This window comes from Protopterus annectens, chromosome 2.part1, assembly GCF_019279795.1.
Source record: "Protopterus annectens isolate FY-2018-M chromosome 2.part1, PAN1.0, whole genome shotgun sequence".
NCBI classification, from domain to species: Eukaryota; Metazoa; Chordata; order Ceratodontiformes; family Protopteridae; genus Protopterus; species Protopterus annectens.
Genome location: NC_056729.1, coordinates 360512056 through 360539362, shown reverse-complemented (window position 1 = coordinate 360539362; position 27307 = coordinate 360512056). Strand labels below are relative to the sequence as shown.

The window sequence follows — 27307 nt, the reverse complement described above, 5'->3', positions numbered from 1 at the left end:
CGCCTTCATCCAAATCAGTGTCTACAGTGACTAACTCAGGAGAGGAGTCTAAGCGCACATTTGCATGTCTGATTACTGAGAACATGTCTCTGGAGTGCTGGTAGAGACAAGTAGGAATCAAACTGGGAACTCAAGTATTGAGTAGTTTTGATGGGTTTTGACTGTCCCTGTTGATCTGAATGAAATGCATAAGGTAAAGGTTCTAATGGGAGTTCAGACATATCCAAACTTGGTGTGTGCATCTGCCTTCTATGTATAGCCAAAACTCTTTCAACAGCCTCGATAGCAAACACTGAGTGGACCTGAGGAAGTATTCCATCTGTTGAAGTACTCATGAACTCTCCCTGTTACAACTGAGGTTGGCACCGAGGCTGAATTTGGATCTGAGCTATCAAGAACCCAGACCCTAAGAGGAAGTGATGTCTCCACAAACCTTGGCGTTGCCTGTACCACCCGAAACCTGGCACCGATGCTTCAGCTGCAAGACTTGTCTCAATGCAACAGCATCACTGTCAACACAGTAAGGGATGCAGTTGATGCCAAAAGTTCCCTGGACTGTTGCATCTGACTGTGTGCCAGAGGGGTTTGGACCTGTGGGAAGCGGTTCCAAAAACTGAACCCGTACTGGAGAAAAATGTGACAAGTTTGTGGGCTTGTATCCAGATCTCCCTTTGTGGACAGTGCCAAGAGGACTCTTAATTGGAACTGTGTCCTCAAGAATTTCCTCATCATTCAGTTGACATACATTTCTGACAGACTTCTGGTGAATTGGCCTGACCTCAACGATGACATTACTGAAGGAGGTCTGGAAGGTGTTTTTCTTGTGAAGTGGGTGAATGGAGCTGAGGGCTCACTGCCTCCGGAGAAAATAGAGCAAGATGAAAGGGAGCTCAGACCCAACCAACCCCCTGTTTAGTATCTTAGATCTGACTGCCTCAGTGCTTCGGGTATTGGACCCAAAGGACCAGTTGGATCAGGGGACCTTTTTCTTGACGTTTCCAGTCTCTTTTCTTCCAAAGTTGCTTTCTCTGACTTTTTTTTCCTGAAGATTTATTCTTTTCTCTATGCCTTTCTTTAAACTTGTCCTTTTCGTTCGATTTTTTCTTTCTTGTCCTTCTGCTGGGAGAAGCTGAAGATGGTATGGATTCAGACGACATGGCTAGAGATGACCCTGTCTGTGGGGAAAGTAAGCCTTTCAGAATGAGTTTTTCTCTCCTGCCTTGAATAGGTCTAGATCCGAAGGCAGCACAAATATCACAATTAGCTGAGCAGCACCTATGCAATATACACAAAAAGAGCACATGTCTTGGTGAGAGATCTTGTGTCTGCAGGACGAGCACTTTTTACAACAGAAGTTTGTCTGACATCACAAAAAATATTAACTACACAGCAAACCAAGCTTATCAAACAACATGTTATTAGAAGAAAAATAAGTAGCCGATGAGCAAAACAATGAAGGGTGATAATGATACCAAAATCCAAAACGTTCCACAGACTAACGATGAATAGTCCAATGAAAATAATCAATAGATGTTAAAACTCAGGTTTATTTAGACATAGACCTTATAACAAATAAAATTGAATAATTCCTGGTTTAAATACACAAAAAGGCGCCAAAATCACAATCATTCCTTAAAGAAACAGAGCTTATATTAAAAATATGTTTAAATTCATCTGAATAATGAATACAGTTAAATGAATTACTGAAACCATGTATATCATAATATATCTACACTAATAATAATGTACATATAATAGGAATCTAATGAATAACAAAAAAACAAATATTAAAAATGTATATTAAAACTAAATCAGCATTTCTGATGCCCTAATCTCCTTGATTTCAATAATGGACGTAAAGGGACTTTCCCATTTAATCCTGGTGGTATATCAGCCCTAAACTTAATAATCCAATGAATTTCTCTAGTTTCAGTGTAGTTGTCAATGTCTCCTCTCCTTTGTGTGCTGGAAATCTGATCTAAAATCCTAAACTTAAACTGATGATGTACACCTCCCTCCTTGGTATGCTTAGCTAAGGCATTGTGTATATTGCCCTTCCTTGTATGGTAAACATGCTCCCGTATCCTGTCTCTCAACACTCTATTTGTCTTGCCTACATAGTAGGCTGGACATGATGTACAGGACGCAAGATACACCACGTCCTTTGACATACAACTGCCTTTGGTTCGTATGTTGTATGTACCTGATCCATACGGATAAACAAAGACAGGGTCAGACAGTATGTATGAGCAAAAGTTGCACCTATTGCATGGAACCATGTAAGATTCTACAGGCGTTTTGTGGACGACCTGTTTTTGGTTTGGAGGGGCACACCTGCACAATTGAGCTGTTTTTTCACACAAATGAACAACTCCATTGAATTCCTGAATTTTACTATGGAATGGTCATCCAGCACCATTCCCTTTTTAGACATCTATGTAGACAAGTTACCAGGTGGCATTGTCAACACAGGTGTTTATCGCAAGACTTGTTATAGGAACACACTGTTACACCGTTCTAGCATATATACACAATGCCTTAGCTAAGCATACCAAGGAGGGAGGTGTACATCATCAGTTTAAGTTTAGGATTTTAGATCAGATTTCCAGCACACAAAGGAGAGGAGACATTGACAACTACACTGAAACTAGAGAAATTCATTGGATTATTAAGTTTAGGGCTGATATACCACCAGGATTAAATGGGAAAGTCCCTTTACGTCCATTATTGAAATCAAGGAGATTAGGGCATCAGAAATGCTGATTTAGTTTTAATATACATTTTTAATATTTGTTTTTTTGTTATTCATTAGATTCCTATTATATGTACATTATTATTAGTGTAGATATATTATGATATACATGGTTTCAGTAATTCATTTAACTGTATTCATTATTCAGATGAATTTAAACATATTTTTAATATAAGCTCTGTTTCTTTAAGGAATGATTGTGATTTTGGCGCCTTTTTGTGTATTTAAACCAGGAATTATTCAATTTTATTTGTTATAAGGTCTGAAGAAGCTATGTTAGCGAAAGCGCTTACCTTTTTATGTCTAAATAAACCTGAGTTTTAACATCTATTGATTATTTTCATTGGACTATTCATCGTTAGTCTGTGATCATTATCACCTTCTATTAACTCTGTTTTTGTCCAGTACCGCTGAGCATTTACTCCGCTGGGCTTTCTTTATTGATTATTATAGTAAACAACATGTTATGTTAAATCCTATAAAAGTCTTATTAAATCCTACTAATCCTGTAAAATTCTAATAAGAAATTTAGAGATCTAAAAAAAGATGCATCAAACTCTTAAGTTAACTACAAAACTACCAAAAATCATGACACTTTAACAGTCAATAATACTAATAACTAACACTACACTATCAATCCTAAAGCAAAGAGTCAAAGGAAGGAAAATATCAAAAAAGTATTTCACTTATCATGAAAGACAAAGAACTCTCGAACATGTCTGGATGAATCAGATGGCAAACAAGAGCTGAGGTAAATTAGGAAGGAAGATGGAATTATGGGTAGGGGAGTAGTCAGAGCCTCAGATCCAAATAAAAATGTTAAATAAAATTAAAATAGACATCAAATCTCTGGAATTAATACCCTCAGGCCTGTCTACCCGGCAAAAAGCTGATTGTGACAGACTGGTGTTTGTTTGTATGACAGTCAAAAAAAAAGAGCGTGACATTTAATTTTTTTTTTTTTTTTTAAGATCACAGTGCAACAAGTGATTCATGATCCAAGGATCTCTTGGAATTCACCGATTTTCAGCAAACCACATACACTAGCAACTCAGCATCCACTGCTGTGCTCAAAAGGAGATGAAGTGGAAGATGTAAGGCATTCCCCAGGCAGGCCACTATCTCAAACAAAATCAATCATAAACACATGATCATTTCAGTTATCAAAGAATGCAGCCATATTACACAGCTACGTAAAAACCTTTCATGAACTTCATCTTCAGTAGCCATTCAGGGATAAAAAAAATACTATTGACCATGGTCACCTTCAAATGTCAGGCTTTGGGAAAATATCTGTGTCCCCCTTCTTCTCACATTGGCTAACCTTGAAGAAATCTATTCTTGTTCTCACATCAGGGGGTCTAAGATGTATTGACTGTCATCCTGCCCCTAGAACAGGGAGTCAGACATGTTCTCTCAGGTACTCAGAATATGACAGATGATGGGTGGGTGTCAGAGAATACTATGCTTGGCCACTAAGGGCAGCTGTAACTATGGTCAAGGGATAAATTTAGTTTTACTTTGCCTTTGTTTACTCAGATAGTTCTAGTGGGTATAGCCTGAACAGTTTTTCTTTAAAATGTCGAATGTACACAGTCGAACAGCCACACCTCTGAAACGTTTCTGTAAAACCCTTACCACGGAAACATCATAAACTCTAAAAAAACACTGAACGTTGACATTTCCGACCGGGCCACACCTACAAACAAGTGTTAACATGGGTCAAAAAGGGGGTGAGATTTTGCAGTTTGGACTGTCATTCGAGGTTTTGAGAAGACACAGTTCGGAGTTCATGGAAGTGGGTTCAACGTAACGACCGTCAACATTTTAAAGGTAAACCTAGCCTGAACCCCTTTTTCAGCAGAGATTTGGGGAGAAAAACTCTATATATTGTACAATTACTAAAATAGCCATGAAAGTTTAAACAAAAAGGAGAAATGAATATTATATAAAATTACCAATAACAGAGATTAAACAAAAACAAGTCAGACGTTACATATAGGACAAGAATCCATATCTAACATATGCATCATATAGATATATATATATATATATATATATATATATATATATATATATATATATACATACACAAGAATGACACTTATACATGCAAACAGTTTATGAGTTGCAATGAGTTTACTTCATTAGACTACATTAGTCTCAGTACTGGTCCTCAGTGTAGTAAACCCAGTTTTTGTGAAACATTACTGCTAAGAGGAGAGAAAAGTTAGTTTAGGAAGACAGTAATACTAAGAAAGCTGTAGCTGAGTGAAAACAGAAGGAAATTACTTTAATAAGAAATCAGAAGTGAGGAAAGGAGTACAGTCAGCATTGTTCTAGAGATGAGAGTATATAAAATACATTGGTACTATGGTGGTCAGCCTGGTGAGATGCATGATTAAAAAGTTTATTCCAGATAATCTTAATAATCTAATATTAAGCTTAAAAAATATATGGATCACGTGCCAAAATTTAATGCTTCAATGACAATTTCTATTGTTAAAATGAATTGTTTACAAAATCTTTTATTTAAAAGACAGTATTTTAACAGATTAATGACCTTTAAACAGCTATACAACTTAATTACAAAATGTATATAGAATATAAACCACCTAGGAATTATAAGGGAATGGGGCTTAGAAATTTCCTTCAAGTTCTATTACGTTTTGGTAGATTTACTAACTGAATAAAAATCTTTATAGACATTTAGAATCAGAACCTACCGGATTCCAATAAGGACTCAGTTATTAAGATTATTCACCATTTACATGGGTATTAACTCTGAGATTTATCAAATGACTAAGTATTTTGTATCTTAGATTTGTTAAATGACAAGGGTGGTCCAGTTATCTAATATCCATTATGTTAATAGCCTGAATGAACAGGCACACATATTCAGAGATACTAAATCACCCAAATATAACAGTGGCTGATAAAAACTTTAGAAACAACCTTCTTTGTTGCAATTATTAATAACCTGGTTATGGATTTTACTACTGAAAATAGATGTGCTTATTTTTAGCAGGTGTTACCTAAACATACCTCTCAGCTGTTTAGATTTTTGCAGAATGTCTAGATTTTTTTATTTCATATTATTGGTCTGTTTCTCATAAAATTTGTGGTTTTAAATCACTGGGGACTAAAGTCACTGAATACTAACAGACATTTTAATTTCGGACTTCATACCCTTCAGAAAATGCATGATATTACAGAACTTTACTCCATCAATTTTCTAAGTTTATAAGAGCAGTATTTACGTATTGTGCCTCCCCTCACCCTATTAATTTTAGCTTTGTCCCAAATTCTTGCGCTAAGAGGTTGACAGGTAAGTATCTAAATTAATTGAGCACTGTAACAATCTATTCATAGGAAGGAGAGATGCAGTAATCAAACATATTTTAGTTGTTTTTAACAGAATAATTAAAATAATTTGTTTAAGTCTTGATAAAATAATTAATTAACCTAAGCTCTTCTTTCTATAATCAAATAACTAATACAGATTCAATAAATAAACATCATGCATCTAGATATTGTGAAGAACTCTTAAAGGATACCTTAAATGTCTCTTGGGTACCAATGTGACAAATGCTTAACAGTTACGAACATTTTGTTACGTACTTTTACACACAAACAATGATTCTGCATTATGCCTGACACCAGCAAAACTGACAGCCTTGGCTATACTAATTCACTGGTTTCTGCCATTTGTAAAATAATATAATTATTATCCAATCCTCTACATATATCAATTTATATGCTGCAGTTATATATTTTCTATCCTGCAAACATTTCCTGCAATCTGTCATGTAAACAACCACACCTTCCTTACTAGAGGCTCAAGTCCACCAAAATAGTTTATAACCAAGTCTTTTAGCTGTCTTACTATAATTAAATAGGAAATAGGTAGTTCTATTTCTTTTAAAATATCATGTACTGGTACTCCTACCAAAGGATATAAATCTAGTACAGTTAACTCCATGATTAAAATGAATTTCTTTAGATCAAGCAATTGCATGCTTTAAGCGTTGACTCCTTCATTTATATGCTTGTACGTTAAGAGCACCCATTTGGGTGTCCATTTTCTATATCACTATCGTCGAGTAAGACGTTTAAAATCCTATTGGCTTGAATCACTAAATAGTACATTTAAAATCCGTAATTCCCCCCCCTTATTTTTGGAGCCATCAATTTTTCATATGAATTCTTCTTCTCTAGTAGGTTCCAGAAATCTTCATTGTTAATAAAAAAATCTCTATTTTCAGTTGAGAAGACAATTCCCAGATATTTTATCTTTTCTTCCGGCAATACTTGTCCAATTAATGGTAGCATTGAAAAAGGTGTGGGTGTCTTTAATATATTTTAGATTTTTAAAATTTAGTCACAATCATCTCAAAGAAATATCCTTCTATTGCAGTAATAATATTCAGTCCTTCAACAGGTGTGGTACAAAATATGATTCTAAATCATCTGCATAGGCAGACATCCTAACCTTTATTCCATACAGTACAGGAGAATTATAAACAAACATTTTGCACATATAAATATAAAGGCTCATAAAGATTAAATAAGATGGGAGATATAGCCTGTTAAAATTTATGATTTTATCCATGTAAGTAAGCATGTGATTTATAAATAAATTTGTGTATGCATTTCTATATAGTATCCTTAACATTGATATAAACTCCTGCGGTATATTAAAATAAGGTAGGTATTCTGTCATTTAACCCATGCCCAGAATCTGCTTTCAGTCTCATAATCCATTTTGCCTCAAGCTGTTCTGTACTGTTTCTAATGTCTCCCATTCTGATGTTGTCATATATGTTAACTATAACTAAAAAAGTAAAATTGTGTGTATTGTCATTCACACTAACATGTTTAGATAATGCACTAACATCACTTTTTTTCTGTATCTGGTGCATGTGTTCCTTGATACGATCTCTAAGGGCTCTATCCATTTTTCCCACATAGAAACAAAAACATACTGAACATTGGGCTAAATAAATAATGTGTTCTGAAGAACATGTAGCTGAAATGTTAAATATATATTCCCTGTCTGTGTCAGGATGTAAAAACTTATTACTGTTATTTATATATTTGCACATGGAACACCTCCCACATGGACAATTCTGACCATCCCTTTTCCTTATATTTTCATTCTTAAAATAAAAGTCTTCTCTTTAGAGTGCATATTCTTATGTGCAAAACTTGGTCTAGGTTCCAGTAAGGAACTAATCTCTTTGTCTGTCATCAAAATTTCCCAGTGCTTCTCAATTATATTTTATACAGCCTCACATCAGTGGAATAAAACAGGAGAAATCTTATTTTATTTTCTGTCTTCTTTTTATGTGTTGTATGTACTGACATTATTCCTTTTAGAAAAATATGGTCTAGCTTTATTTCCCTCATTTCAACCACCATATCTCTAGTTTTATTAATTTCATCCTTATGGTAACCTCTCTCTACAAAATGTTGACTCATCTTTTCAGCTTGTTCAAAGTCCTCTGTTCTTGCATTAAGCCTTGATGCTCTAAGTAACTGGTTGTGTGCTACAACATATTTTGTATTACTGTAAGTTTGTGGATGACCTTTTTTTTGTTATGGAGGGGGCACAGGTACAGTTTAAAGATTTTTTTGATTACATTAATAACTCTACAAACTAGTTAAAATTTGCAGTGGATATGTCATTAGAAGAAGTTCACTTTTTGGATGTTAACATTAAAAAAGATGTGGAAGGGAGAATATATACAAATTTATATAAGAAAGAATGTCACTGTGACAGTTTTGTGCACAGCAGCCAATTGAACCATGACTGTAAAGTAACTAAACACACTATGAAAAAGGGAAGCTAGAAGAATAAGACAGCTGGAAAAGGAGCTGAAAAGGGATAAAATTTTCTACTAGAAGCTTAGACTGAAACATTTTCCATTTATTTTTGTAAATCTTCCTGGTTGAAGGTTTCTCTGCAAAGGTGAGTATGTGTACTACTTGGAATGAAAGCCTGGACTGTCTAACCATTAATGGAACTGGAGAAACCACATGGTCAAGTTGAGGGCTTCTATGTTTGTATTAAGCTTCCCAGAGGGTTAAGAGAGAAGATCTGCATCACAGTCCAGCAACCAAGGGAGGTGAATCAGATGAGACCAGAAGAAGGGTCACTACAGCCTCATTCCACATTGCTTTTTGCAGAAACTTTGGGATGACAGGAATGAGCAGATAGGCATAAAGGAGACCGGGGGGCCAAGTGTGCATCAGAACATCCCTTGCAAACTCTCCCTTTTGGGGGATTGGGGCAAAGTACCTGCTGCATTTTGTGCTGTAGGGAGAAGCAAGGAGGCAACAGCATGGTCTGTCCCAACAGCTGAAAATCTGATCCACCACTGCTAGATTGAGGGACCACTTGTGAGGAAGGAGGACACACCTGCCCAAACTGTCTGCTAGAACACTGGACTTCCCCTGTATGCGCAATGCTATCACAAAGCAGTGAGAAGACATTGTCCACTGCCAAACCCTCATGGCCTCTTGAACACAGTGAATAAAAACATGTTTCCTCTTGCTTGTTGATGTACCAGACTACCAACATATTGTCCATGTGGAAGGAGATCACACCCTTGGGAGGGAAGTTATGGAAAGCCGGCAACGCTAGAAGAACTGCCCTCATCTCCAGGATACTGATATGTAAACTGGCCTTTGCAGGAGACCTATGCTTTAGACTGTCTTCTCAAAAATATGCCCCTCCACCCCAGTTGAGAAGCATTTGTGGTCACTGTGGTCTGGGGAGGGGGAAGAACAGACTGTTGACTCTGAGATACGACTGGAGACTCTAGCCACCAGTGAATATGAAATCTGCTAATTTTCACGAGGGACACTGGAAAATTCATGGGCTGATACCTCACTGACCACTGGACTGATAGGGTCCACTGGAGCACCCTCATATGAAATCTGGCTTGGTGAATTAAGATAATGGCAGCTGCCATCGAGATAAGAAGATGCAAAACCAACCTTAATGGTGGTTTTGGACTCATCCTCTGCAGCATTTGAAATAAGGTGCATTGACATTCAAAAATGAAGGGTGGCCAACTGAGTGGCAACACATTTCTTCCTTTCAGCAGACTGAGAACAAGAGAGGAATTTGGAGGGCTCCTTGGTTAAAATTCCTCTGGATGCGTGTTATTTAAGCATCCTGAGACAGAAGGCCACCAAAGCATAAACCCACTTCCTAAAATCCTATTATCGAGATGGACAATAAAACTCTTACCAGCTAGATTTGTCTTGGTGGCCACTGCCACCACCATGGAATCTACTGCAGGACCCTTGCTTCAAAAAGGTTGATCCTTAGGGGATACCTGGCAAAGAGGTTCAGCTATTTATGCATCCTTGCATGCCTGCTTACAGATTAAATCCATCAACTCATCCATGGGAAGGACCACCCAAAAGGTAGATGGGCTAGCCCTAAAAGTCACAAGAAATATAGACTCCTCCTGGGATGTGGCTTTGGTGGACTATCCCCCTATCTGTCTAAGCAGTTCTAAGATCTCACCAAACAAGACATCCTCAAGAGGTATCTGTGGGACTCCTCTCTCTCTTCAAAATCAGTATTTTCAGTTAAAGTCTCCTGAGGGGAGTCAACTTGCATCATCTTGCACAAGTGCTTTTGACTAACCTCCACAGTGGAGAAGTCTGGGTTGACTCAAAATCCAATAGGAGTCCTGAATGTGGACTGTCTTAAACCTCTGAGGGGCTGGCTGTTGTGATGGGATATAATGTGGGTGGCAAGGACCCAAGGAGCTCCATTGGGGGAGGGATGGATCCGAGAAGGGAAGGGAAGCCTGCTCCCTTCACCAAGACAGCATACTCTTGAAGGCTTCTACTAAGGCAGAAGTCAAGAAAAGACCCAAAGTGTGGTTCTGGTAAAGGAAGAGTGCTGGATACAAGGATGACAGGCTTTGACTTGGGCAAAGAATCTGAAATTTTCAGAATCTTCTTGGCCAGACCCAAAGAACATAAGTACTCCAGCAACCATTCTTAGAATCTTTAACTTTTTCTTTACCCTTGTTCCTGAACTTATCTGTACTCTTCTCACCCTTAGATTTTTCAAAAATCTTCTTTCCAGAAGGAGGAGGAGAAGCAGAGTGTGGGAGGGAAACTTCTCTCACTGTTGCAGAGAGAAGGTCCTTGAATACTAGTTTGTTCAGTCTCTCCATTAAAGCTAGAGCTGAAGAAAGTACAAAAAAGCTCTGTTCATCTAAATGAACAGCCCCCAAGCAATAAATGCACTTGGAGTGTACATCGTAGTTTAGGATTTTGTGGCTACAGGCCATAGATATTTTAAAGCGGGAAAGCTTTTCTTACATGATACCACAATAAAAAACTCACCTGTTACACCACACAGCAGTAAACACAACAAACTACATCAACAAACACCAAAAAAACACACTAATAATAATCTAAAATCACACAGATCAAATGTAAAATAACCAGACAAAGAAGGTTTGAATAAACATAAGGGGTAGGGAAAACAGGCACCAAAAATCTGTTTTTTTTTTTTTTTTTTGTAGCAGACTTGAAAGAAGAGGGGAAAAGTAACTAGACAATAACAGACCAATACTAGACTAAATACCTCTCCAATAGGTCACAAAAGTAAGCACTTAGCATCACCCAAGCCTGAGCACATGACATTGCATCCAAAGCAAATAAGAGGCAATTGAGATCTGAGGTAAATTACTCACTACAGAGGGTTGTGGGCAAGAAAAGGCCCTGAGTCTTGGATCCAAAGTGTGAAAGAGGCCGAAGTAGCATCCTAGACTGATCTGATAACCCATCCGTTGAGGAAAAGACATCGGGTCATGTATTTAGTGTACAAGTATTACAAAGCTTACATTATAAACTGAAAAATATGCGATAGTTACAGGACGGGACTCACAGTATATACGGTATTTACAAATGCTGTACAGAGGTACACGTTTATTAGTATAGAGAGAAGTGAAGGAGGAGGATAAAGATGGGACATTTAGTGGCAGTACATGGATGACAGTGGTATATGCTTTATGGCAAGTTACAGAGAGGTAAGCAACAGAAATGAGTTCATACTGTAGAAAATGTGAGTAGATAGTTGAACAAATTGTTGACGTTATTTTCTCATTTGTCAAATTTATGTATTTAAGAAATGGATTAACAGAATAAATATACAATTCCAAAACTGGAACAAAGCTTTAGAAAAACTGTTCTGTGTTAAAAAAATTGTTTAGAGTTTTTTCTAAATGTATAAATAATATCCCAAGATGTGGGACAATCAGGGTAATTACTGTATATGTGACTGTTTTTTCCCCAGCTTTCAGCTTCTTTTGTAAACAGTCAGTGTGTTTACATACAATGATGCTCTTGTATGCTGTTCGCTGGGATTTTGCTGTTGTTCTGGAGCTGTACTGTGATTGCTCATAAAATGCTTTAAACATATTATCCTCGTACCAGCATGGTTTCACTGCATACAGAAGTACCAAAACTACCCCAAACCTACACACACTTGTTTATACTGTACTCCCCAATTTAAACAAATGACAACTTACAGATGCCCTACTTGTCTAAAGCTTTTGACTCGGTCAAACATAAACTACTACTTAACTCACTCACATACTTAGGTTTCGGACCTCCCACCCAAAACTGGTTCTCCAGTTACCTCTCAAACAGAATACATTCAGTCAAATACAATACCTTCCTTTCACCAACAGAACAAAAATCAATACAGGTCCAAGGATCATTCCTCACCCTTATCCTTTTCAGCGTATTTATTAATTAATTGTTCATCAACTTAAAAAAATAACCATCATCCTTTATTATCAAAAATTCTATTACTATGTTTTCAAATTCTTTCACTTTTTACACTTTTGTATATTCTTAAATTGCATAATATTCCTGCTGTTGGACTTCTTTAATATTGTAGTTCTTGCCACTATGAAACTGCCCACTTTCTTGGTTAACCAACAAACTCTATTAATAAATAACCAAACCCATGAGTTGCCCATAAGGAAATGTTCTAATCATGCAAATGTCTACCATTATTAATACTGTTTACATGTTGTTTTAATTTTTGGCTTAGATCACTGTTGTATATTGTTGTTGTTTATATATTTCATAACAATCAATAAAAAATTTTTAGAAAAAAACAGCAAATCAAATGCATGCAAAACAAGGAGGACATACTAAAATATCTGATGCTCGGTGCTGAACTATATACACTAGGATGGATACATTGAAAAAAGAAGTTATGTCTTACCATAACGTTCCATCTGTGTTATTCATCTTCTTTCATTCATTACTGATGGGTTAGGTTCAGAGCCCTCAGAACCGAGTCGGTCTATTACCAAGCTCGCAACAACCAAAAAAACTCTCGAGCTAAGTCTCTACCATGAATGCCCTTCTCCCTGTTACCTCAGATCGAGTTTGCTACGAAAAGGAAGAAAAGCCGATGCCACTACTGCACAAGTACCCTAGGGCACCACTTAGACCCAAGGCATCCCCCCAGGAGCCTTTGGTGGGGGAAGGAGGGTGGGAAGTGATGAATGAAAGAAGATGAACAACACAGATGGAACGTTATAGTAAGACGTAACTTCTTTATCTGATGTTGTTAATCTTCTTTCCATTCATCACTGATGGGACAGAATCCCAAGCTACCGTGAGGTCCATGGATGGCCCTTATGGAAGAACACTCCTGACTACCACTGAGCCGAAGGCAGCTCCCCCTCTGGAGACCAGGTCCAATTTGTAATGATTGATAAAGGCATGAGGCTTAGCCCAAGTAGCTGCTGCGCAGATGTCATCCATGGAAGCCCGGGAATGGAATGCTATAGATGCTGCCACAGATCTAGTGGAGTGAGCTTTAACATTTGGCATAGGTTCATTATGGAGGAAATAGATGAAATGTATGCAGTCCCTTAGCCATCTTGATAATGTAACCTTGGAAACAGCTTCTCCCATTTTGGGCCCAGAAAAAGATGAAAAGCTGTTCAGATTTACGGATAGGTTTGGTCCTGTCTAGGTAAAATCTCAATTGTAATCCAAAAAATTAATAACACCACAAGCAGTAAGAAAAAGTTGCAAACCACAGGATGCAGGCAATAAGAGCCAAGGAATCCACACCAAAAAAGGATTTCCAGACAAAAAATGAAGTAGCAAGTACGCCAGGAATTCCAACAATCACTTTTACTTTATTGCAACAGAAACAAGTGTAAATATAAGCGCTTTTGTCCCAAATAAAAACAGGAACTTCATCAGATACAAACTACAGAAATGCATTCTTTTAACCACTTTTTAACATGATGTAATTTCCTGATCTAGTCAAATGCATTCAAGTAAGGCTTAAAGCAACACAGGGATAAAAAAGAAAGAAAAAAGACAAATGCAGCAATAATACATAAAAATTAACTGAATTACTGTAGCCACAGATGTAACCATCTCCAAATAAAACTAGACCAGAATAAGTTGCAGAATACTGTTATGTAACAATTTAAATATATAAAGTGTATAAAACCACTATCCAAGTTGCACATAAAATTATCCTAAATGGATACAAAATAGTCCAAAAACTACATAATGAGCTTATGGATTCAACCCAATAGCAAAACAATAAAATCTCAGTTGTCTATGTACGTCTAAGGAGTGAAGGCAATACTCTCCTCTATTGGCAAAATTCAGAAAAAACACTGGTAGATCAATGGTCTGGTTAATGGAGAATTCAGAAACAACTTTGGGAAGAAAGGATGATTCGTCCGAAGTGACACTCTGTCTTTATGAAAGAACAGATAGGGCCTCTTGATACACAATACCTGCAGCTCTGAGACTCTTCTGGCAGAGGTAATGGCTACCGGGAACAAAGATTTCCAAGACAAAAACTTTAGGTCACACTTAGCAGCAGGTTCAAAGGGTTTTTGAGTCAAAGACTGAAGACCTACAGTGAGGTTCCATGATTCCACGGGCTGTCTGAGAGGAGGGTTATATGAGAGGTCCCTTGAGAAAGGCCTTGCAGAGGAGTAAAGAAGTAAGAGGGGTGTCATCTATACCATTGTGGAAATTGGAAATTGTCGCTAGATGCACTCGTACCATAGAGGCAGAGGCTCCATTATCAAAAAACTTAGCTAAGTATTGAAGCATTGCAGTAACTGGCACTGAATATGGGTCTAGCATGTTATCCTTGGACCAGATGGAGAACCTTTTCCATTTATCCTGATATAGTCTTCCTGGTGGATGGTTTGTGGGAGGCCAGAATGATGTCTCGAACAGGCGAGGAGAGATTAGCTTGCCTGGCGACTAGTGGAAGTGGAGAAACCAAGCTGTCAGCTTGAGACAGGACAGATTTGGGTGATTCAACCATTGGGGGTGAGTAATCAGCTCTGGTAGAGGGTCCAGAATCCATGGCGGGCATACTTGTCGAGGCCAGAATGGGGCTATAAGGATCACCTTGCATCTCAACCGAAGAGCTTTCTTTAGAAATTGTGGGATCAGAGGGATGGGATGATAAGCCTAAAGAAGTCCTGTGGGCCAATCGTTGATCAGTGTCCATCGGTGACTCCCCCTCCGGCGGATGTAGGGCGAAATAGCTGCTGCACTTGGTGTTTGATGGGGAAGTGAAAAGATCGCAGCAAGGCTGGCCCCAGTGGCTGAAGATTACAGATGCCACCTCGGGGTTGAGGGACCACTCGTGGGGCATGAGGATGCATCTGTTCAGTTTGTCTGCAATCACGTTGAAGCTCCCCAGGATATGCACTGCTATCAGAAAGCAGTTGGAAGCCATCGCCCACTGCCAAATTCTCATGGCTTCTCGACAGAGGGGGTAAGATGGTTCCTCTTTGCTTGTTGATGTACCAGACCACTGACATATTCTCTGATTGAACTGCAATTGTCCCAGAAGGGAGATCCGAATGGAAGGCCTGCAATGCCAACAGCACGGCTCTCATTTCCAGAACACTGATATGCAGGTGGGCCTCTGAGGTGGACCATGTGCCTTGGATAGTCTTTCCCTGAAAATGGCCCCCCACCTGATCAGGGAAGCATTTGTGGTCACAATGGCTGTGGAGATTGAAAAGTGTGACTCCAAAGAACTATGTCTGGCCTCATCCACCAAAGCAGGTCCTGTTTGCAGGAGTTGGTTATTTGAATCTGGTAATCGAGGGAGTGATAGTTTGGGAACTATTGACAAAGAAGGAGCCATTGCACAATCCGCATATGTACCTTTGCTAGAGGCACTATTGGAATTGATGCAGCCGTAGAACCTAGGGCCTGAAGAACTTCCCTTGCAGAGACTGTTGTTTGAAATAGTATCACCTGGAGGTAAAGCCTCAATTGATGAAGTCTGTGAATTGGGAGTAATACCAGAAAGGACTGAGTACTGAACACTGCTCCAATGAACTCTGTTTGTTGTGTAGGGATAAAGTTTTATTTCTCCCAATGTATCGTTATTCCCAACAATTTTCCCAGAGAGAGAATATAGTGCAGTGCTGTTACCAGAAGATGCTTGGTGGGGGTGGTAAGGAGCCAGTCATCCAGAAATGGAAACACCCAGAATCCTTTTAGTCTCAAGTGAGATGTTACCACTGCCACGCCATTTTGTGAACACTTTGGGGGCTGTAGAGAGACCGAACTGCAGGGCATGGAATTGGTAATGACTGGCTCCTAGCTGGAAGCAAAGCAGACTCTGGGAGTGTTTGTCCATCTTGATATGGTAATACGTATCCCAGAGATCTATAGAGCACATCCAATTGCCTTCTCTTAAAAAGGGAAGGATAGACTGAACTGTGACCATCCGGAATTTGGTTTGGGTGACAAACTTGTTTAAACTGCTGAGATCCAAAATGGGTCTCCAGTCCCTTGTCTTTTTTTGGCACCAAAAAGAATCTTGAGTAAAATCAGGATCCATGCTGGTCTGGTGGAACTGGTTGGATGACTCTTTTTTTGAGACAGCTTTATAATCTCTGAAGCTGCTTCTTCCCTTTGACTGGGTGGAACTTCGGGAAGTTTTCTTGGAAATTTTGTCTGACAAGAAAGGGGAATGGTGTAACCTCTGGTGATAATGTTCTGCACCCAACAATCGGTGGTGATAGATTGTAGGCAGCTTGGTGCAGAGAGAAATGACCCCCGACTGCTTCCAGAGATAAGCAATCAGGCTGCCCCCTCAGGAGCACTAATAAGGCTGTCCAGAGAAAGAGTTCCTGGAACCTTGGTTACGAGGACCCCCTCTGCCTCTATAGGGGTGCCTTCCAGAATTGTTACCCCCTCTGCCTCTGGGAGTATCATCACCACGTGCGGCACAGAAAGGACCTTGAGATTTCTTATGCCACATTTTCCCACTCCTCTGATTCCTGGTGAAGGTACCTTGAGGGTTGGAGACCCATAGGTCTACGGCACACATTTTTTCCATCTTGCTCGCACCTGGCTAGCATATCCTTCACTTTGGAGCCAAAAAGGGACGAAGCTTCAATGGGAGCATTTAGAAAAAAAGACTTGAATGGATCCACGAGGTCACAAATGCACATCCAGGCATGACGCCAAATAATGCCCGAACCCACTGCTATAGCCGCCCCTTCAGTCGTGTGTGACAGCAACCTCATGGATGAGTTAGATATTGATTCCAGGGTTGGGAGCTGTGAGGCCACTTTGTCCTGGACTTCGTCAGACAACTGCCCTGCGAGTGTCCCAGAGAGTTTGGAGATCAAGTCCCTCTGGAGAATCGTAAAATGTGCCAAATAATTCAGGGACCATATAAGCAAAGGTCCCTGATGCAAAAACACGCTTCCCAAGTCTGTCCACTGCCCAGGACTCCCTGCTGGGTGGGTGGACAGCAGGACTTCCCTCAGTCAAGTCCTTTATCATGGCTGCTGCTGCCACCACCATAGCATCAACTGGTAACCCTTTGGACCAATACAGGTTCTCCTCGGGAGGGGAAAGAATTCTGTCTGGTCTCTGAGGGATCAGCTCAATGGAATCAGGGTTCTTCGAAGCTTGCTGCACGATGAGCTGGACGAGCTCATTGGCAGGCGGGGTCATCCAAGAGGTAGAAGTCTGGGCACGAAAAGCCTGCAAGAACACGGACTCCTCAGATGAAGGGTTGGAGGGCTTCCAGTCACCTCTCTGCTTTAACATCTCTAGGATGTCTCCGAAGGAGACATCATTAGGAAGTGATCGTGGGGACCCTTCACCATCAATGTAATCCATATCTTCTGTTATGGACTCCTCGGGTGAGTCCATGTGCTTCCTCTTGCACATCTTCTTTCGAGGGGGCTCCTCAGTGGGGGTTTCTGAGGAGGACTCAGAAGAGCGGGTAGCCTGAACAGAGTTGTTCTGCGGCTTCTCTGCCTGGTGTCCCGGGTGGGTGGTCTATGACAGCTGTAGCTCAGGGGGTGAAATCTGGAGTTCCGACATCAAAGGAGTGCTGCCAGAAGCAAGAGCCCTCTCCATCGTGCGGAAGGCAGGCCCACCCGAACAGGGATGGGAGCCCGGAACCGAGAAAGACAACCATGGGACCAGGGTCACACCCCACTCCGATGAACCCGCCACCACAGATGAAGCAAAAGCAGGATTAGCGCAGATGTGGCCACTGGCACTGAGGATGGAACCATGGAGAGAGGCGGCTCTGTACCCCAGGCCGACTTGCCCATCCCCCAATCCCCAGATTGAGGAAGGTCCGGTTCAGCCAGAACCAAAGACCCAATGGACAAACTCAGAGCTGGAGTGAGATGCACCGTAGGCGCCGTGGTGATGGGTTCCAAGACGGATGTCGGAGCAGAAGGCTTCGGAACTGAGATAGCCAAAGGAGGAGTGTAAGATGGAGTCCGTTGATAAGGCAATCCAAGTCCTGCAGGTGGATGGGTCTTAGAAAGTGATGGAATCCCCCTGGCTAACAACAGCTGGTCTACAAGATGCACCACATCATGTTCCGAAAGGCTCCTGGTGGATCTAGTGGATACTCCAGACAGAGAGTCAGGACATTCGAGGAATGAGCTATATGCTTGGCCCAGAAATGGATCTACGGAGGGGGGGTATCGGGTCCATGGTGCAAGGTCTACCAGCATCAAAGTCTCTAGTTTCGAGACTGGAAGTAAAGGGGTCAAATCCAGTGAGGTTGGTACAACACTCGGTGCCGAAACAGTTGGTTCCAAAATGGAAACTAATGGCGTAGTCGAAGGTGTGCCTTGAGCCGAAGTGGCCACAGGTGCCGAAGTCAAAACAGGCGTAGTAAGGTCTATGATCGATGCCGGAGGCAGGACTGGTGCCAAAACAGGCGTCGGTATAGAAGTTTTTGAGATGGTCGGAGCCAAATAAGACACAGCTGAAGGGACAAATTTATGCACGGATGATAACTTAGGGAATCTTTGATTTCCCAGGCTTGCTCTGATCACCCAATGGTAAAGACGGAACAGAGTGGGATCTCTCTTTGTTCTTAGAAGAAGGGGTTGAGACCTCCATCGCAGAAATGGCCTCCGAGAAGGGAGACTTGAGTAACCCTTTCAGAATGAGTTTATTTTTGCACTCTTTAAGAGTGCGTTGGCTGAAACTCTGACAAATGTCACGTGGAGGCTGCACTGAAAGGTGGGGCACTCCCAAACAGTATACACAATCATCATGAGAATCACTGTTAGGTAACTTGCCCTTACAAGAAGTACAATGCTTAAAACCTGAAGTACCCTTCTTATCCAACATCTTGGTAGAAAAACACCACAGGTCAACTGTATAATCCAACTATAATGAAATCAACTCCGTTCAAAAAAAAAAATTCACAAATATAACAAAATACTGGTATGTAGAGAAGAAAAGGGAAACACCTGAATAAAGGTTAAAGCTACCAGGTTAAATAGGAGAAACAATACCAACTATGGTATTGAAGAAATACCACAAGGGTAAGGGAGGAAAGGCCGTACCAACAATGGTACTTGAAAAGTTTACCAATGGTAACAACTGGTAGAGAGGAAACAACAAGGTTAGACAGAAGAACAACACTAAAAATACTAATCACTTAATAAAATATGAAGATATCCAAAAAATGTACATAAATATCAAAATGATTTCACTTAGCTGAGAGCTCGGCTGAAACGCGGCTTTACGGCTACGAGGAAAACGAGATCTGAGGTAACAGGGAGAAGGGCATTCTGAGTAGAGACTTAGCTCGAGAGTTTTTTTGGCTGGCGCGAGCTTGGTAATAGGCCAACTCAGTTCTGAGGGCTCAGAACCAAACCCATCGGTGATGAATGGAAAGAAGATCAACAACATCAGATCATGAAATATAAGTACACAGTACATGAGCTGTGCTACTGCAGAGATGAGGTGGCTAAGGAACATGCTTAGTGTTCTCCAATAAATCCTAAGGTTAACAGGTAGTCATGTTCTGACGAATGCTGTGTTACTGTGTAGTTGTGTGGTACTCTAATCAAAATGTGTGCAGCTGGTGCAAACTGACAGCACTACATTCTGCAGACATTAGGACATTCAGCTAATAAAAGTAACCCAGACTGTCAAGCACCCTTTCTATTCACATCACACATTAATCTACTTCTCTTCACTTCCACAGTTAGAGGCACTGAAATTAGAGGAAAACAGAGCAACGCAACGAAGAAATACAACAGACCAAACACAGCTTAAGTCAACGATGAGACAGGAGAGGAATGTCAGTAAAGATGGACCTCATTTACAAACCTGTCATTATGTTAAGAATATAGCTTTATACCTTGTAAGAAGAGATCTATCTTCAGTAACCAACAGGAATTCCTAACAAATACTCCAGAGTGGCCGCTATCATGAAAACCCACCATAAGGACAGCAGCCCCACTGACAGATAACAGTTCAATATTATGTACAGCTTACACCATGTGATGAAGGTTTTTAGAGAGGTCCACAGTGGCTGCCGTAGAAATACCAACAATGCACAGTATAGGAATGCTGTTAACCAGTCATACCTGTAGTGGAGTGGATCTTAGGTGTTGTTGGTAGAGATGTTCTGTACTTTAGTGTAGCAAGGACTCAATGCAGAGTGCAGCCATTTTCAGAACATACACTTGCATGCTTTCATTTCAAAATTTTCAGCAAAAACGGAAACAAACAACTGGCTGTGTTTGCAGATGGATTTCATTCTGCCCAAAGAAAATTGAAGCAGTCTGTGAACATCAGGTAGACTGACTGCTGACACTGCATAAGGGGGATGCTGCACTCCTGAATGTTCTGTCTTTTGGATGAGATGTTAAATCAAAGCTTCGTCTGCTTGAATTGCTGGTAGCTTAGGTGAATCATACAGAGTAGGGGTCCTTTATTTATATACAAAAAGAACTCTTATTTACAACATATTTACACATTTACAAATATTTACAAATCTACAAATATACAGATATTTACACATACTCAAGTTCCTTTACAGTCATACTAAATTTTCAACCCTATTAGACCCCCCACTCCTTTTCCATAACCACAACCTGATTTTACATAATACGGATGCTAAAATTCCTTTATCATTAAACATAATGCAATTTTTTTCTTTCATTTCATATAACCCATATGAAATAAAATAACTTGTCTATTTTTTAAGATATTATTTACTTCTATTCTTATAATGTCCATATTTAATTATATCCATGTTTATCTGCTTCTTTTATATCTCTGAAAAAATCTTCTTTATACAGCTTTCCCCGTAACTTTTTTACATTTCAAAAACACGTTGTGTAGTTTCTTCTTGACAATGTAAACATTCTATCACTTTTCTTCTTGTATGGCATATTTCCTTTTACTGGTAAATTATCTATTACCAGTCTCTACAAAATATCTTGACATTCTACTTTCTGATTACACCATTTGCTTCTTATATTTATGGCTTTACTTTTTTTCATCTATTAGATTTTCCCATGATTTACATAGTAATGTTTTATCATTACATTCTTATACCACATTTTACTAGTGTTTAATCATATCATAATAATTTTATTTTCCAAAACAATATTTTTCTTGGTAACATTTTATTTCATTTATATACTCCTTTTCAGCATACCCAAAAATTTATCATACTTATATTTATAAAATTTTACTACTAATCTATCGTCTTTTCATTTATCCACGTTAACACTTTGAATAAATTTAATGAAGCAGCATACACCACTGGGTTAATTAACACAAACCTCCTTCCTCTTTCTTTACATAAAAACTCCTCTTTTTACTGGGTTCAATCCAGAACCCCATATAAAAGAAAGAAAAAGTTATCTGAAATAATTCCTTTTCAAATACCGTTGGCAACATAAATATGCTTGCTAAGTATGCTATTTTTCCTGTCAGTATTGAATATATGAAATAAGTCTTTTTTTCATAATTTATATGTTATCCAGAAAAGACAGTTTTATTTTATTTCTTCTATTGTTTTTTCCCACTGAATTCTGCTTACATCTTTATTCCCAAATTTTATATCTAACAAAGAAATTTAATTCACTGTAAAATGTACACCCCCTAGCTTTACTACATCACCTAAAAAAAAAGTTACGTACTTACCACAACGTTCCATAGGAGTTGTTGCTTTTTATTTGTCTTCAGCCTGAGGGACTCTGATCTGGCAAGGATCCGACTCGGCCGCATATTCCAGCATCGGATCCAAACTCCAAGCTCCTCCCCTACCCATAATGCTCCCGTCTCCCTTCGCCCCTCAGATCGAGTTTGTTGCAGAACAGCAGCATCTCAATCTAGACAATATGCCTATAAACCTGGCACCACCTGCAAGAAATTTATCAAGAAAAGACTAGCCAGGCAGGATATAGGGGCTATAACTCTTCCATCTGGTCCACTACACAGCCCACACAAGGCAGGGGGAAGGCGGGAGGGACAGCTGAAACAAATGAAAAGCAACAACTCGGATGGAACATTATGGTACGTACATAACTTCTTTACCTGAAGTGGTTGTTTTTATTTGAACTTCAACCTGAGGAACAGAGTCCCCAGCTACCAATAAACCCTGGGAGGTCCTCATGGAAGGATGTTCAGGAGCACTGCTGAGCCAAAAAGAAGGTCCAGTTTATAGTAGGAGATAAACATGTGCAATGACACCCAGGTAGCTGCAGAGCAGATGTCATCTAAAGAAACCCAGGACCAAAAGGCCGCAGAAGTAGCCAAAGACCTGGAGAAATGCACCTGGGACATGCCCTGGTGGAGATAACCCTTTGGCTCAATAGGCCAATGAAATACATTCAGAAATCCATCGAGCAATATTAACTTTAGAAACAGGCTTTCCCAAGAAAAGTTTGAAAAAAGAAACAAAAAATCAATCAGACTTATGAAAGGATTTTGTTCTATCAAATAGAAACTCAGCTGCCTGTGAACATCAAGCAAGTGCAATTTGTACTTTCCCTTATTCTGGAAATTTGGAAAGAAAACCAGCAAATTGATAACCTGGTTAACATTACATTCTGATGCCACCTTCGGTAGAAAAGATGGATTAGTCCACAGGGACACTCTATCTTTATGGAATACCATACAAGGGAGCTTGACAGATGAGGCTTGAATCTCAGAAACACTCTTGGCTGAGGTAAATGCAACCAAAAAGGCCGAATTCCATGACAGATACTGCAACTCAACTGTGGTCGCTGGTTCGAAAGGAGGAGAAATCAACTCCTGCAATACCAAGGTGAGATCCCAAGGGGGCAATGGGTCCTTAATTGGAGATCTAAGGAGAACGGTACCTTTCAAAAAGGCCTTACAAACTTTGGAAATAGCAAAAGAAGCCAAATTCTCGCCTAAGTGAAAGTTAGAAATCATTACCAATTGTACCTGAACTTTACAGAAGCTAGTGGCATGATTAAAAATATCCGCCAAAGACTCCAAAATGGCTGGAACTGGCACAGTGAAAAGATCCAGGTCATGCTGAAAAGCCCAGATTGAGAAATGCTTCCATTTACTCGAATAAACCTTACTGGCAGAAGATTTGTGAGCCGCTACCAAAATCTTCTTAAAAAAAGAAGACAGCCTTGGAATCCTAACTATCATGGGAACTGGAACAGCCAAGCTGTAAGCTTCAGGCTGACTAAGTCTGGGTGAGGAATCGCTGAGGGATGTGTAATCAGATCTGGAACCAGATCTAGAGTCTAAGATGGACAAACCACATAAGAACACAGAAATGGGGAACCAAACTTTGTGAGGCCAGACAGGGATGATGAGCATCACTGAGCTGCCCAACCATCAATCTTTCTGAATGAACTTGGAAATTAGAGGGAGCATAGGATAAGCATACAGTAGACCGGAGGGCAAAGCATGAACTAGATTGTCTGAGGGAGACTCCTCCAGAAGGGGGTTCAGAACAAAATATTCACTGCACTTCGCATTGGAAGGAGAGAGGAAGAGATCGCAGTAAGGCTGATCCCACTTTAGAAAGATCTGTTCTGCTACTGAAGGATTCAGAGACCACTTGTAAGGCATAACAATAGACATGCTGAGCCTGTCCGCCAATATGATGGACCTCCCCAGAATGTGCGTTGCCACCAAGAAATGGACGGTGGAGATCACCCACAATCTCATGGCTTTGTGACAAAGGGCATAAAGATCTGGCTCCCCTGTTTGTTTTTGTACCAGACCACTGACATATTGTCGGTTTGTATGGCAATAGTCCCCAGAGGAATAAAGGCTCTGAGAGTTTACAATGCCAGAAGAAGCATCTTCATCTTCAGGACACTGATAGGCAGACTGGTCTCCAGAAAGGACCATGTGCCTTGGACCATCCTTGCCATGCAATGCTCCCCTCCACCAGAGCAGGGAGGTGTCCATGGCCATCGTGGTCACAGGGGGAGGAAAGAACAAATGGAAGACCCTGAAGGAGATCCAGGCACTGGAGCCACCAAGGAAGGGAGTCCTTGCAAACATGGGACAATCGAACAGGATGTGATAAGGGAAGGTTTAGCAAAGACCACTGAATGGCTAAGGTCCACTGAAGAACTCACATATGAGGACGTGCAGTTGGGATAAGAGTGACTGTGGCCTCCATGGACCCCAACATCCAAAGAACTAAGCTTGCTGGGGAATTGGCTTAGAAAATGTAATTCACATGATGACGGAGAGATAACAGTCTGTCCAGAGGTAGAAACACCTTGCCCAGGGTAGTGTCCAGCCAACCACCTATGAAATCCAGTACCTGCATTGGTACCAGCTGAGACTTGTTGAGGTTGACGGTTATACCCAGGTCCTGAGCAGTCTGAAGATGATCATCCCTGGCTTGAATCAGTCGATGCCTGGAGGGAGCAGAAAGGAGCCAATCGTCCAGGGAGGGGAAGACCACCTCTGCAGCCCCGGGTGAGCAGCTACTACCATCACTTTGGTGAGCACCCGGGGGCGGTGGTCAGCCCAAAGGGGAGCACTCTGAACTGAAAGTGATTGGCTCCCAGCTGGAAGCGGAGGAACCTCCAAGAGTACCTGTTAATCTTGATATGTTACTACTTGTCCTGGAGGTCCACCAAGCACATCCAGTCGTTTATCTGCAGGAAGGACAGAATGAATTAAAGGATGACCATCCAGAATTGCATCTTGGCAACTGACAGGTTCAAGGTAGAAAGATCCAGAATGGGTCTTAAGTCCCCCGTTTTCTATGGCACTAAAAAGAGCCTGGAATAAATGCCTAATCTGGATTGGTCTGGGGGGACAGGATGGATGACTCGTTTTTTGAGCAGCCTGGTAATTTGTACAGCTGCTTCCTTCTGTTGATTAGGTGGAATGCCTGGGAGCTGTCTGGGAGGAATTGGGGAATGGCGAAAAAGAACTGAGTAGCCTCCGGATATGATAAGCAGAACCCAGTGATTGTTTGTAATTGACAACCACACTGTTGGGTGCAGAGATGGTCATCTCCTGACTGCCTCCAGAGATGAGCAGTCAGGCAACTGGTCAGACAGGGTCTGTCTGGGAAGGAATCCCAAAACCCTTGGTTCCTTGGAGCCCATCTGTCATGAGGGCAGTGTCTGTTGTATCCCACTCTGCTTCTAGAGGAAGGTGAATCTTAAGCATCCTGGAAAGAACCTTGAGACTTCCGAAACCACATATTCTTTACCCCATGCTGATTCCTAGAGAAGGATCATTGTGGGGTGGAGAAGTGGATCCCGATAGCAGACAAAGTGTTCCCATCCTTCTTGCTCTGGACTAAAGTATCATGAACCATTTTTCCAAACAAGGTGCAACGATCATAGATGCCTTCAAGGGTTCCAAAAATGCACAAAGCTGGAGCCAGGCATGCCATCTAATGGCTACGCCTGTTCCTGCAGCCCTGGAGGCGCCTTCAGTCGCATGTGATAGAAGCCTCATGGAAGTACTGGAGATGGAAGTGAGGGTGGTCATGAGGGAGGAAAAAACATTTTTTTCCTCTGCTGACATGGACCCTGGGGCAGAATCAGTGACCTCTTTGACCAAGTCCCTCTGCAATCTGATGCCATGTGCTGAATAATTTAGAGCAAGTAAGGTAAATGTGACTGATTCATAGGTCCGCTTCCCAAAAGAATCCATTGCCTGAGACTCCATGCCTGGAGGATGGACCGAGGAGCTCTCCTGTGCAAGCCCTTTTTTGGTGGCCGCTGCAACCACCATAGCATTGACTGAGGACCCTTTGGACCAATGCTGCCTATCTAAGAGAGCACTAAGTACTTTATCCGGGTGCCTGGGGATAGTCTCAACTGTATCTGGTTCCTTCCATGTCCTACATGAGATTAGATCCACAAGGGGATCTGTGGGAGGGGACACCCAGGAGGTAGAGGGTCCTGTGGCAAATGCCTCCAGAAATACCGTCTGGGCTTCTGGGTAGTCCACCCACTGCGTTGCCGCAGGATCTCCATGATATCTCCAAAGGAGAGATCTTCTGGGAGTGATCGAGGGAAACCCTTCCCTTCCTCCAAGTCGGTATCATCCGTGACGGATTCCAGTGGGGAGCCTAAGTGCCTTCTCTGGCACGTGTGCTTCTACAGGGGCCCCTAAGGGGGAAATTCTGGGGAGGACTCAGAAGCCTTGGGGATTTCCCATGTGGGAACCTCTTGAGGTGAAGTGGCAACAGGCTGTCCCTGAGGGGGCATAATGGCAGACTCTAGAAAAAAAAAGAGGGACCCAGGAGGGACTCCAATGATGCAAGTGTCAGAGGTCCTGAAGTAACCAAGAGGTACCTCTCCACCACATCAAATGCCGAAGACGAGCGGATCTCCGAAGTTAGAGCAGCCAAGGATGGATCCACCGCACCTTGCACCGAGACAGGAGCCAGAGCACAACCTCCTAATGCAGAGACTCAGAGTGGAAGGGACGACCCCAAAAGCCTTAAATTCGACACCATCCCCTCAGATCCGACACCAAGGCTTCAGCTCCGGCAGTCAGTTGGCTCCAAAAATGTCAGAGCTAGGCCAATGGCAGGCAATGAGGTACCAGTGACCATCGGCACCGACCCCTCGACACCAGGGAACCTCGGACCCGAGGACTCAAACTGGGACTCAGATTGGAGAAGGAGTAATAGGGTAAAAGGTGAACTGCATACCACAGGCTCCAGAGGGGGACAGAGCAGCCAAGATTCCCACATGGATCTCGGTCTGAATG

The 27307-nt window shown here is 41.1% G+C and overlaps 1 protein-coding gene across 2 annotated transcripts in view; it reads right to left on the bottom strand.

Annotated features, from left to right (window-relative positions):
* Positions 1 to 27307, bottom strand: part of TAPT1 (transmembrane anterior posterior transformation 1) — a 1296801-nt gene that overhangs the window by 356284 nt on the left and 913210 nt on the right. The window lies entirely within an intron of this gene.